At 39.7% G+C, this 13137-nt stretch overlaps 1 long non-coding RNA gene across 1 annotated transcript; it reads left to right on the top strand.

The window, feature by feature from the left end:
• Nucleotides 1–8248: 8248 nt before the first annotated feature.
• On the top strand, nucleotides 8249–9140 carry LOC127801136 (uncharacterized). The gene is made up of 3 exons (XR_008022962.1): nucleotides 8249–8621; nucleotides 8700–8787; nucleotides 9082–9140. It is a non-coding gene; the product is annotated as an uncharacterized LOC127801136 (long non-coding RNA).
• The last annotated feature ends 3997 nt before the right edge of the window (nucleotides 9141–13137 follow it).

Genomic DNA, 13137 nt, shown 5'->3' with positions numbered 1-13137 from the left:
CCTTCTCAAGGATATTTTTGGAAGTTTTCTTACTTCCTTTCTCATTCTCTTAATACTAGTAATACCGGGTGTTACATTCCACCCCCCTTAAAAGAATTTCGTCCTCGAAATTCACTTTACCATAAACTCCTGCCCAAGATAATCACATTCTCGGGCTATAGGGAAAATTCTCATGCTTGAGAATCTAATAGCCTATCCATTTCTTACATTTACCTCGAGCTATACTCACCTCGAGGCTTCGCTTAGGCTTTTGGTTCCCCCCAACTCTCGAGGACATTCAACAATCTAACATCGCATTTGGTCTCCCACCAAACCGCATCTTTGGTCGCTGGTCACGCTTACTGCAACGCTGTCCATCTCCGGATGGATTTTCTCTGCCTCAAACATCAGTTTGCACTCCACTTCCCATTTTCCCTATCGATCGAACAATATGTCACTAACATTGCGTCACTGATCAGTTTACCATGATTTTACGCCGATCACTGATAGAGCGCATATTTTCATATTATTTAGTCTTTTTGCACGTTCGTTGTGTTATTTTATTCATCTTGATTTTGTTTTATTTTATTTTATAGGAATTGAGATTCACACTATTTTATTTTATTTTGGGCAGAAGAGAAACAAGGAGATTGGAGACAATGTGTTGATAGATTTGACCTTCTGTGCTTCTTTCAAATTTTTGGCCAAGATATAATCCTAGAACGTGAATGATGTCTTCAGAGATATTGCAGAGGATTTCTTGGGATTTCTAGAATGATAATGTTTACCCAAATCCGAGTTCGTTTGTGCCTCAAAACATCGCTTCAAAGTCAGGACCAAAAAGTTGGGTCAAATTAGGAAAGCTGCATAGATGCTGAATCTTTAAAAGGCCATAACTTGGGCGTCCGATATCCAAATCAAGTGATTTAAAAGCCCAAATTCATCTACTCTTCCTGATATACAATTTTTATGAAGGGTACAAATCCCATAACACACTTTATCCTATTCGAAATTGGATGTGAAGTTACGGTAACCTAGGGTTTCCTCCCTAAGCTCTATTTAAGCACATTAAGTGGCCGATTTTGAAACAATTCTCACGATTTCAACCAAGAAGATGGAAGGCTAATTCGTTTGTGATTCGCTACATTCTCGTACCCCTTGCCCGATTTGAGTCTCAGTCATATTGTTGAATCCGGTTTGGAACTCGATTTTCATGTTTTAATTGATGATTTTGTTTCTTTCCTTCTCTAAGTTAATGTATGTTTCTTTTATGCGATTGTGTGAATGCATGCATGATATTTGGATGGTTTTAATTGACATACTCAGTTGAGGCTTTGATTAGAAAGAAACAGTATATTTGTATGAGCGATTGCTCAATTGGATTTAATATTTTACGGTTGTAGAAGAGTTTTTCAAATCAAAAGAAAATCAAACCAAAACAGATTGTTTTCATAAATGAGACAAGGATTACCATGGTAAGGAGGTAGGGTTTGTAGCGGGTTACGTTTTACTTCATCGTTGTTTCATTCTTGAACGTTTATATTTCAGTTTTCATCACAACCCCCCTCGTTTAGTCTTGTTTTGACAGATCCGTTTGAGGTTCGTTGGGAGATGACTTTGGGTTGCACCCTTATTGCAAATCCGAATCTATATTTCATCTAATCTATCGTTGTTCGACAGCACCGATCAGATTTTGGCGTCGTTGCCGGGGAACCGTCAATCTTTTCTGCCATAACAAGATTTGTTTTCTGTCTTTCTTTTTCTTTTTAATTCTCTTTCATTCTTTGTTGCTTTCTTTTGTTGCTTCTTTGTGTCTTGCTCATTGGTTTCTCTTTCCTTTTGTTTCTCTATTGATTCTTCTTGTTTTTCTTTTCGGTTCTCTTCTTTTCTATTTCTTGTTTTCTTTGTTTTCTGTTTTTTGTCTTTTTCGTTCTGTACTTTGTGTTTGCTGTTCTGTTTTCGGTTTTCTTTATGTTCTTTGTGTTTGCTTCTTTTGTTTCTCTGTTCTTTTATTTCTTTGTTCATCCTTTTTGGTTTTCTTTGTTCTTCTCTTCTTTTCTGTTTTTGGTTTTTCTGTTTTCTGTTTTCAGCCAACCAGCATTGTTCACTGCCGACGACTATCTCGGAATGCCCTGATTTTTGGTGTCCAAAGGAATGGGGGTGTGGGGAGAAATAGTCACTGGTTTGTGGTGAGAAGGGCGTATTTTGGCCAAATTCCAATGTTTAGACCACTTTTTGGGCCATTTTGTGTTTTCTTGGTGTGTTTATGTGATTTTTCCTTGTGTGTTTTGTTTTGTTTTTGTTCTTGTTGATATTTAATGCATGACCAGATCATCTAAGGGTGACCTAATTGACTTAGATCCAGAAATTGATAGAACCCTTAGGCGACAAGCAAGAGAACTTAGATCCCAAGATAGGGCAGTGACTAATAGTGTCTTTCCCATTGTTTCTGATACTGTGTTTGAGTTTCAACCTAAACTGATCAATATGGCTGCCTATGAAAATAATGGCAATGAGAATAGGAATAATGGGAATAATGCTAACAGAACTATTAGAGAATTGGCTGCCCTTGATGTGCATTATCAACCCTTGTGCATTCAGTATCCTCAATTGGAGGCAAACTTTAAACTGAAATCTGGATTGATACATTTGCTTCCTAAGTTTCATGGTCTTGCAGGTGAAGATCCACACAAGCATCTGAAGGAGTTTCGTGTGGTATGCTCCACCATGAGGCCGCAAGGGGTTGATGAAGAACAAATCAAGCTAAGGGCATTCCCTTTCTCTCTTGATGGAGCCGCCAAAGATTGGCTATATTACTTGCCACCTGCTGCCATTACCAATTGGGATGGCCTGAGGAGAATATTTCTGGAGAAGTTCTTCCCTGCTTCCAGAACAGCAGCGATCCGGAAGGACATTTGTGGCATTCGACAGATAGATGGAGAAAACTTGCATGAGTATTGGGAGAGATTCAAGAAGCTGTGTGCTAGTTGCCCTCATCATCAGATAAGTGACCAGCTCCTCATTCAATATTTTTATGAAGGCTTGCTCCCCATGGATAGGTACTTAGTGGATGCTGCATCTGGAGGAGCCTTAGTGGAAAAGACACCAGCTGCAGCCCGGGACTTAATTTCAAAGATGGCTCAAAATGTACAACAATTTGGTACCAGGTTGAACACTCCCATGAAGACTGTCAATGAGGTTGGTTTTGCTGCACCTATGGACCAAAGGAGAATAGAAAATAGGCTGGAGGAACTCACTTCAATGGTTCGCCAGTTAGCCCTTGATCGAAACCAGCCCCAACAAGTATGTGGCATTTGTTCATTATCTTCATATGTAACTGATCAGTGCTCACAATTGCAGGATAACACAGAATCATGCAATGGAATCTTCCCTGGAAGACTATTTCAGCACCAGCCACAACATAAGTATGATCCATACTCAGCCACATATAATCTTGGATGGAGGGATCACCCAAATTTCAGATATGGAGGGTCTTCAAACCAGTCATTCCAGCAGCATCCATACCAGAATCACAACTTACAGCAGCAACAATTTCAGCAGCCACAAAGATTAAATCATTCTCAAGGTCCAAGTTCCAGCAACCATGCCCCACCAAGGCCCAAGTCAGAACCTAGCTTGGATGATCTTGTTAAGCAACTAGCAGCCAATACAATCCAATTCCAGCAAAAAATAGAAACCACAATTCAAAATTTGGAGACCCGAATAGGCCAGCTAGCAACAAACATCAATGAGTTAAGGAGTCAAGGTTCGGGGCAGCTTCCTTCACAACCAGTTGCCAATCCGAGGGGTAATGTTAGTGCCATCATGCTTCGAAGTGGGAAAGAAGTGATCGTCCCAACCCCTCCACCATCATCAAATATGAAGCAGCATGTAGAGGGTAGCAATGAGCAGCAGCCCTCCTCAATCCAAGAAGCCAAGTAGCCCAACTCCAGCTATCAAGAACAAGGAGAGCCTTCCAACAACCAGCCCCTGCCATTCCCACATCAAGTAACACAAAACAAGAAAAGAGTAGAGGCCGAATTAGATAAAGAGATTCTGGAGACATTCCAGAAAGTGGAAGTCAATATACCCCTCCTTGAAGCCATCAGACAGATCCCCAAGTATGCAAAATTTCTCAAAGATTTGTGTACGCACAAGAGGAGATTAAGAGGGAACGAAGTGCAAAGATCTAAGGACGTTTTCCATTCCTTGTACTATAGGAGACATGCAATTTAGTAATGCTTTGCTAGATTTAGGTGCATCCATTAATGTTATGCCTAACTCTATCTATGCTTCTTTGTAGTGTGATCCTTTGAAGCCAACAGGAGTGGTTGTCCAGCTAGCTAATAGAAGCACAGCCTACCCCTCTGGAGTCTTAGAGGATGTCTTGGTTAAGGTTAAGGATTGTATCTTCCCTGCTAATTTTTATGTTTTAAATATAGAAGATGATAATTTGCATAAGCATGCACCTCTTATATTAGGTAGGCCATTTTTGAAAATTGCAAGGACTATTATCAATGTGCATGAGGGTACACTTTCCATGGAATTTGCTGGTAGCACCATTCATTTTAACATACTTGATGCCATGAAATGTCCCCTGAAGATCATTCCACTTTGCAAGTTAACTTGATTCAATTGTTGGTTGATGAAGCATGCACTAAATCTTGTGATTTAATTGATGCATTCCCCACTATTCATGACCTTCCAGATTCCTTCATCTGTCCTGATTGTAGTAATGAGAGTGATCCATGTGATGCATGTTCTGAGATTGCTGCATTTTTGAATAGCCATGATTCTGATATTCATATTGAGCATGCACAATCTGATTCTTATACATCTCATAGGGAGGATAGTGTTTCTGTTAACCATGTTGAACAGGTAGACAGTACCCTTGAGATAAAGGCAAGCAGGTTAGTCCCTTCTTTGCAGCAGCCACCATCCCTTGAGTGCAAGCCTTTGCTCGAGCATCTCAAGTATGCATTCTTGGAGGATGGCGAGAAGCTGCCAGTCATCATCGCCAATAACTTGTAGCCTGACCAAGAGAAAAGGTTATTGGATGTGCTAAAGAGGAACAAGCAGGCCATAAGTTGAACATTGGCAGACATACCTGGGATTAGCCCTTCCATATGCATGCATAGGATTCATCTAGAGGAAGGAGCTAAACCTGTGAGACAGCCCCAAAGGAGACTCAACCCCACCATCCTGGATGTGGTAAAGAAAGAGGTAAGTAAACTACTCTCAGTTGGTATCATTTATCCTATCTCTGATAGCCAGTGGGTGAGTCCAGTACAGGTAGTTCCCAAGAAGACGGGCATCACAGTGGTGCCTAATGAGAGGAATGAGCTTGTTCCGATGCGAGTACAAAATAGTTGGAGAGTGTGCATTGATTACAGGAGACTCAACCTCGCCACGAAGAAGGATCACTTCCCTCTCCCATTTATTGACCAAATGTTGGAGCGGCTGGCAGGTAAGTCACACTATTGTTTTCTTGATGGTTTCTCTGGATATTTTCAGATTTGCATAGCACCGGAGGATCAGGAAAAGACCACCTTCACCTGCCCCTTCGGCACATTTGCCTATAGGAGGATGCCATTTGGTCTTTGTAATGCTCCAGGTACCTTTCAGCGATGCATGGTAAGTATATTTTCAGATTTTCTAGAGGATTGCATGGAAGTGTTCATGGATGATTTTTCAATTTATGGCTCATCTTTTGATGATTGCTTGGTTAACTTGGGTAGAGTCCTAGAGAGGTGCGTTGAAAAGAACCTTGTTTTAAATTTTGAAAAATGTCATTTCATGGTAGAACAAGGAATTGTTTTAGGGCATGTTCTGTCTAAGAAGGGTATAGAAGTGGATCGGTCTAAGGTTGATATTATTGCTTCTTTGCCTTACCCCACTGCTGTACGAGAGGTGCGTTCCTTCCTCGGACATGCAGGATTCTACCGAAGGTTCATCAAGGATTTCAGCAAGGTTGCACTTCCACTTTCCCACCTACTCCAGAAAGATGTGAATTTCCACTTCGATGAGCCCTGCAAGCGGGCATTTGAGAAACTGAAGAGCCGATTGATTTCTCCACCCATCATACAGCCACCCGACTGGGAGTTACCCTTCGAGTTGATGTGCGACGCCTCCAACTTTGTAGTGGGTGCCGTCCTTTCCAGCGTGTAGAGAAGAAATCCTATGTCATAGCCTACGCTTTGCGTACATTGGATGCGGCACAGGCTAATTATACCACTACGGAAAAAGAGCTCTTGTCTATTGTTTTTGCATTAGATAAATTTAGATCCTATTTACTTGGTTCTAAAGTTATTGTCTTTTCTGACCATGCAGCTCTTAGGTACCTCTTGAAGAAGCCTGATGCCAAACCTCGTTTGATAAGGTGGATGCTTTTGCTCCAAGAATTTGACATTGAGATCAAGGATAGAAGTGGAGTAGAGAACTTGGTAGCCGATCACCTCAGTCGCATCCCTTCTTCAGATTCCACAGTCATGGACTCCCAACCCATCAGTGATGATTTTCCAGATGAGTTACTCTACCACATTCATGGTGCTGAGCCTTGGTATGCTGATTTGGTAAACTATTTAGTTGCTTCTGAATTACCTGCATATCTTAAGAAAGAACAACTAAATAAATTTAAAAGTCAGGCTAGGCACTATGTGTGGGATGATCCATATCTGTGGCGCATGTGTAGTGACCAGGTCATCAGGAGATGTGTGCCTAACCATGAGTTTGCTTCTGTCTTAAAATTTTGTCACACACTTGCATATGGTGGTCACTTTGGTGCCCAACGTACAGCTAGGAAAGTCCTAGATTCTGGATTATATTGGCCTTCACTCTTTAAGGATTCATATGAGTTTTGTAAGAATTGTACACGTTGCCAACACACAGGCACTATATCACGTAGGAATGAAATGCCTCAACAACCCTTATTGTTTTGTGAAATCTTTGATGTTTGGGGCATTAACTTCATGGGTCCATTTCCTGTGTCATTTGGTTATGTGTACATTCTGTTAGCTGTGGATTATGTTTCTAAGTGGGTGGAAGCTAAAGCCACCAGGACTGATGATTCTTCTATGGTTGCAGATTTTGTTAGATCTCATATTTTTTGCAGGTTTGGCATGCCCAGGGCCATCATCAGCGACCAAGGATCCCACTTTTGCAATAGAAAGATGGACACCCTACTTCGTAAGTATGGGGTAATACACAAAGTGGCGACTCCTTATCATCCACAGACTAATGGGCAAGCTGAAGTGTCCAACAGAGAGATCAAGCACATCTTGGAGAAGACAGTCCAGCCCAATAGGAAAGATTGGTCCAAGAGATTGGAGGATGCATTATGGGCTTACCGTACCGCATTCAAGACTCCCATTGGCATGTCCCCCTACAGGTTGGTTTTTGGAAAAGCCTGTCACTTGCCGGTGGAAGTGGAGCATAAGGCATATTGGGCGGTGAAGCAATGCAATATGGACATCAGTCAAGCGAGGTCCCAAAGGAAGCTCCAACTCCAGGAACTTGAAGAGATTCGACTGGAAGCATATGAGAACTCAAGGATCTTGTAATACCCTTAAAGAGTCATGATAAATTTTGTCAATTAAGAGAATTTTAGTCTATGAAAAATTCCAAAATTGCCCTTGAATTAAAGAAAATGCCATGAAATATTGGATGTCTTGTGAGGGGCAAAATGGTAATTTGGAATTTCATCCCAAAGGGAAGATAAATTATTTTTGGAGAAAATTATTTATATTGGAGAATAAATGTTGGAGAATTTAATTCTTGATTAAGTGCATAGATAATTAGGAATTAAATTGGAAAACCAAGTATGGTTAGATTGATGACAATTGGCAAGTTCTTATGGAAGAGATTTAATTTAATTTGGAGAATAAAGATTTATTTAATTAAGAGAATTTGGTGACACATGACATGATCTTATGAATCAAGAGGGATATTTAATAAATGAAAAAGGAAAAAGAAATTAGTCTCTCAAGCATTAATGAGAGCCATTATGGAGAAGATTAAAAAGAAAATCAATAATAAAAAGAAATTTGTCAAGCATTAATGTTGGAAAATGTTGGATTTAAATAAATGCTAAAGAAATTAGATTATGTCTTTCAAGAGCTTTTAAATTTAAATAAAAAAGGAAATTATTTAAGTCTCCATTAAATGCTTGAAAAGTTGTGGATTTAAATTAAATGCAAATTTGGGAAATTAGTCAATCTTGGAAATTAGTCATGATTTAATTAAATGGAAAATGGAGAATTATGAAAAATTGGGATTGATCCAAGGGAGGAGATTTAGTCTCCAAAGAGAGATCAATGGAGGAGATTTAACAAGATAAGTCTCTTGGATTTGTGTTTCCTTTGTATCTAGGCAAGAGTTCTCCTAAAATCAAGGGTTAGGATTTAACTTGGGAGAAGCACAAGGATTGTGCTAATGTTCAAAGGTAGAGATTAGGTCTCTTGAAATAAGAAAAAAATCAATGGCTAGGATGTGATCTTGAGAATTGGCATGGATTAAGAAGAAAACTCTATAAATAGGAAGTGAGAAATTAGTTCCAACCTTTTTCCCATTTGTGAAGTAGAGAAGCAAGAAGGCAAGTAAGAAGGCAAGGAAGTCTAGAGAAGGAAGAGAAAGTCTAGCAAAAGGTAATCTAGTTTTCTCTTTTGTTATAGTTTAAGGCATGTGTTTAAGAGCTAAAGTCTCTTTTATTATTTTTCTTTAAGGGTGAGTATTAGCTTGTGGAGGTGTTGAAGCTTCAAAGTCTAAGAGGGATTCTTGGCTTGTGAGAGTGTAAAGCTTCAAGGAAACAAGGTAAGGGATAGCCCCAAGTGGAGGGGTTTTGCTTGCATTTGTACATGTATGAATGAGTTGCATGTGATGGTTCTTTGCATGTTTTGTGCCCAAGTGGACCTATGGCCATAAGGAGGACTTGTGAGGGGAGTGAGGGGTTGGTTGGTGCCTTAACCTAAGTGGTTATGAGGGCATGGAGAACTACCCTTGATATGCATTGCATTGCATTACATGTTATGTTTCTCATACTTCATTTACATTTGCATAGCACCCTTACTGAGCATTGGCTCATAAGGTCCTTTGACCTCAATGTAGGTGGAGAAACATCCAAGGGAAAGGGAGTTTTGCAAGGGTGAAGGTATTGAAGCAAAGAGGAAAACTATGTGTAATGGTTATGTAATTTGTATTTTGTGTTGTATTATTTTGTTAAACTTGGAATGTATGTAAATGTGGTTAAAAAGGGGGAAAAATTAGTGTTTTGGAAGCCCCTTGATATGGAAATGCATTCTGGAAATTATGGTTTTATTTAAAAAAAAAAATATTTTTTTTGGAAAAAAAATGGCCAGGCAGTGGGCTGGGCAGCCAAGGCGCGCCTGGGCGGGCTGGCGCGGCCGCGCGCGGGGCAGGCGCGGCCCGCGCGCGCGGCCATGCGCGGCCCGCACGCGCAGCCTGCGCGGCCCGCGCGCGGGACCTGCGCGCGCGCTGGGGGGCGCGGCTGCTGCTGCGCGCCCCCCCCCCCCCCCCCCCCCGTGCTGCTGAGAAGTTCCTTTTTTTTTAATTATTTTATTATTTTTTTTTGTGGGTTATTTAATTATTTCTGACATTTATGAAATTATGAAATAATTTAAATAAATAAATAATTAAATGAGTATTTAGCCTCTAAATTAATTTTTTTTAAATTAATGTAAATTTGAGGCAATTGTGGGAAAAATTTCTAAATTTTGGGAAATTAAATAATGAGCTATTTTCCTTAAATTTTGAAATTGGATGAGGATGCTTGAGATCTATATTTCAAAAATTATTTTCCTAATGATTGAAAAATTATGGAAATTTTGAAATAAATTAAAGGGAAAATCAATTGAGCCTTAATGAGGAGAATTTTATTTAAATTTTTCTAAAGGAAGATTAATCCAAATATTTTCCTAAGGAATTAGAAATGAAATAAATGGGTTAATGCTTGGGGCAAAGATAAGAAAAACCTATTTTCTTATAATTAAGGTGTTATGCCATAAATTATTTTAAGCTAGAGAGTTAGCTTAATTCCTTTTCGATCCTGGTAAGTCACCCTTAGCCCTTCATTAAAGAGCTCAGGAAGGGGTGACGATTGCGAGGTTTCGGGTTTAATAGGTCGATCGATAATTCCCGGACCCTCGAGCGGAGCGAAGAGAGGGCAAAGCCTAGTTCCCACCTAGGTCGTTTCCCGTTGAAATGTAGCCGTCTCTTCATCTTTGCCCTAGCGTGTGAATAGTAAGTTGGCTATTCGTGAGTAACACCCGTAGGTGGGAGCGGGGCGTTACAGATCTACAAGGCGAAAACAAAGGTTGCACATGACAAGCTGATCATGAGGAAGGAGTTTCAAGTCGGTCAGAAAGTTCTGCTATACAATTCCCGTCTTAAGTTGATGCCAGGTAAGTTACGTTCCCGTTGGACTGGTCCTTTCATAGTTACTCATGTTTTTCCCTTTGGTGCAGTTGAAATCAAGGATGCGTCCAATGCGAAGCAATTCACAGTGAACGGGCATCGCCTTAAGCCATTCCATGAGGACTTTCAGGAGCACATTGTGGAGGAGCTGCATCTCCTCAACGCCACCTCCATTTGATACATCAGGTTGTTTCTCTCTCCTTACTTTTCTTACTTGTCCTATACCTGATTCTTACTGCATACTGCATGTTTACATTGAGGACAATGTAATGTTTGAGTGTGGGGGGAGTTTTAGAATAGATGTTTCTTTTCAAAAGAAAAAAAAAAAAAGATCTTTGGCAAAATGAGGCAAATTGAGTTTGAAAGAATTTGGCATGATTAGAAAGTTGATCTTATCTTTTTGGGCTCTCAAGTAAATTGGCAATGAGTTTGGCTTGGTAGGTTGATTGAGGTAGTCTTTGTGAGGATATTTGTGCTCATGCATGTTCTTTCTTATGATATGCGTGCATTCACTAATTATGGGTATCACTCCAGAGCTTGTTTTGAATCTTTATTGAAGCTATCAGTGCTCGTGCATGTGAAAAGATGATTAAGGCATTCTTTCATTTTACTCGCAATTTAAAAAAAAAAAAAAAAAATCTTTCCCCTTCTTTAGGTTGAAGAACATTCATTGCATCCCTTGATTATGGCAGCATATTAAGCAAGTCCTTTGGAATCAAAAGAAAAATAGATAGAAAGGCCAAAGGCCAAGGTGAGATGGAGCGTAAAACGCACTCGCTAAGGTGAGATGGAGCGTAAAACGCACTCACAAAGGTTGGGATGGAGCGTAAAACGCACCCACCACTCAAAAAAAAAAAATGTGTCTATTTTCTGCTTGCTTAATAGTTCTTCATTGATCTTGGATTGTCTTGAATGTTTTCTTCCTAAGGTTTACTTTACTTTTCATTGTTATCTTCCTATCCTTTTCAGAGCCATGAATAAAAGTCCTTTTGATTTGCATGCAAAAAGCATTGAGAGTGGAGATTTAGAAGATGAGCATATCTGGTAGTGGAATTGTGATTGAGTGGAGTGAGGCATAGCATTTGAGGAACTTGAGAGCATATTCTTATTCTATGAGGGTCTGCTTATTTTGACCTGTCTTGCCAAGTAAAATTGCCATGCTACTTATTTGTCTGGGAAGTGTAAGAAAGATGATCTTTGAGTGTTGAATTCCTATAAAACTTGTCGTGCCTCTCATTTTGCATTTTTTCACATCCATTTTTTTATTTAGTGTTAGTGTCTAGTGTTTTTCCCAGGAGTGCAAAAGTCTAAGTATGGGGGAATTTGATAGAGCACATATTTTCATATTATTTAGCCCTCATATTTAGTCTTTTTGCACGTTCGTTGTGTCATTTTATTCATCTTGATTTTGTTTTATTTTATTTTATAGGAATTGAGCTTCACACTATTTTATTTTATTTTGGACAGAAGAGAAACAAGGAGATTGGAGACAATGTGCTGACAAATTTGACCTTCTGTGCTTCTTTCAAATTTTTGGCCAAGATATAATCCCATAACGTGAATGATGTCTTCAGAGATATTGCAGAGGATTTCTTGGGCTTTCTTTAATGATAAGGTTTACCCAAATCCGAGTTCGTTTGGGCCTCCAAACATCGCTTCAAAGTCGGGACCAGAAAGTTGGGTCAAATTACGAAAGCTGCACAGATGTTGAATCTTTAAAAGGCCATAACTTGGGCGTCCGACATCTAAATCAAGTGATTTAAAAGTCCAAATTCATATACTCTTCCTGATCTACAATTTTGATGAAGGGGCCGAAGCCCAGAATGCACTTTATCCTATTCGAAATCGGCTATGAAGTTGCGGTAACCTAGGGTTTCCTTTCTAAGCTCTATTTAAGCACATTAAGTGGCCGATTTTGAAAAAATTCTCACGATTTCAACCAAGAAGATGGAAGGATAATTCGTTTTTGATTCGCTACATTCTCGTACCCCTTGCCCGGTTTGAGTCTCGGTCATATTGTTGAATCCAGTTTGAAACTCAATTTTCATGTTTTAATTGATGATTCTGTTTCTTTCCTTCTCTAAGTTTATGTATGTTTCTTTTACGCGATTGTGTGAATGCATGCATGATCTTTGGATGGTTTTAATTGATGTACTCGGTTGAGGCTTTGATTAGAAAGAAACAGTATATTTGTATGAGCGATTGCTCGATTGGATTTAATCTTTTACGGTTGTAGAAGAGTTTTTCAAATCAAAAGAAAATCAAACCAAAACAGATTGTTTTCATAAATGAGACGAGGATTACCGTGGTAAGGAGGTAGGGTTTGTAGCGGGTTATGTTTTACTTCATCGTTGTTTCATTCTTGAACGTTTATATTTCAGTTTTCATCACAATCCCCCTCGTTTAGTCTTGTTTTGACAGATCCGTTTGAGGTTCGTTGGGAGACGACTTTGGGTTGCACCCTTATTGCAAATCTGAATCTATATTTCATCTAATCTATCGTTGTTCGACAGCACCGATCAATCACACACGGCAACGTTTCCCACAGCCAATCACACATGGCCAAGATTTTACGCTGGTCTAACCAGCAACGTCTTAGCACTGATCACCCACCGCAATGTCACTTCTAGTGCCCACTGATCACCCTAAAATATACCGCAAGTGTACGGGTTGAACAACTAATATAATAGTAAGTAAGAATATCGTTCCCACGAGGAAAGATTTCAAATA

The sequence above is a fragment of the Diospyros lotus genome, chromosome 5, assembly GCF_014633365.1.
Source record: "Diospyros lotus cultivar Yz01 chromosome 5, ASM1463336v1, whole genome shotgun sequence".
In the NCBI taxonomy this organism is placed as follows: Eukaryota; Viridiplantae; Streptophyta; class Magnoliopsida; order Ericales; family Ebenaceae; genus Diospyros; species Diospyros lotus.
This window is presented reverse-complemented; position numbering and strand designations above follow the sequence as displayed.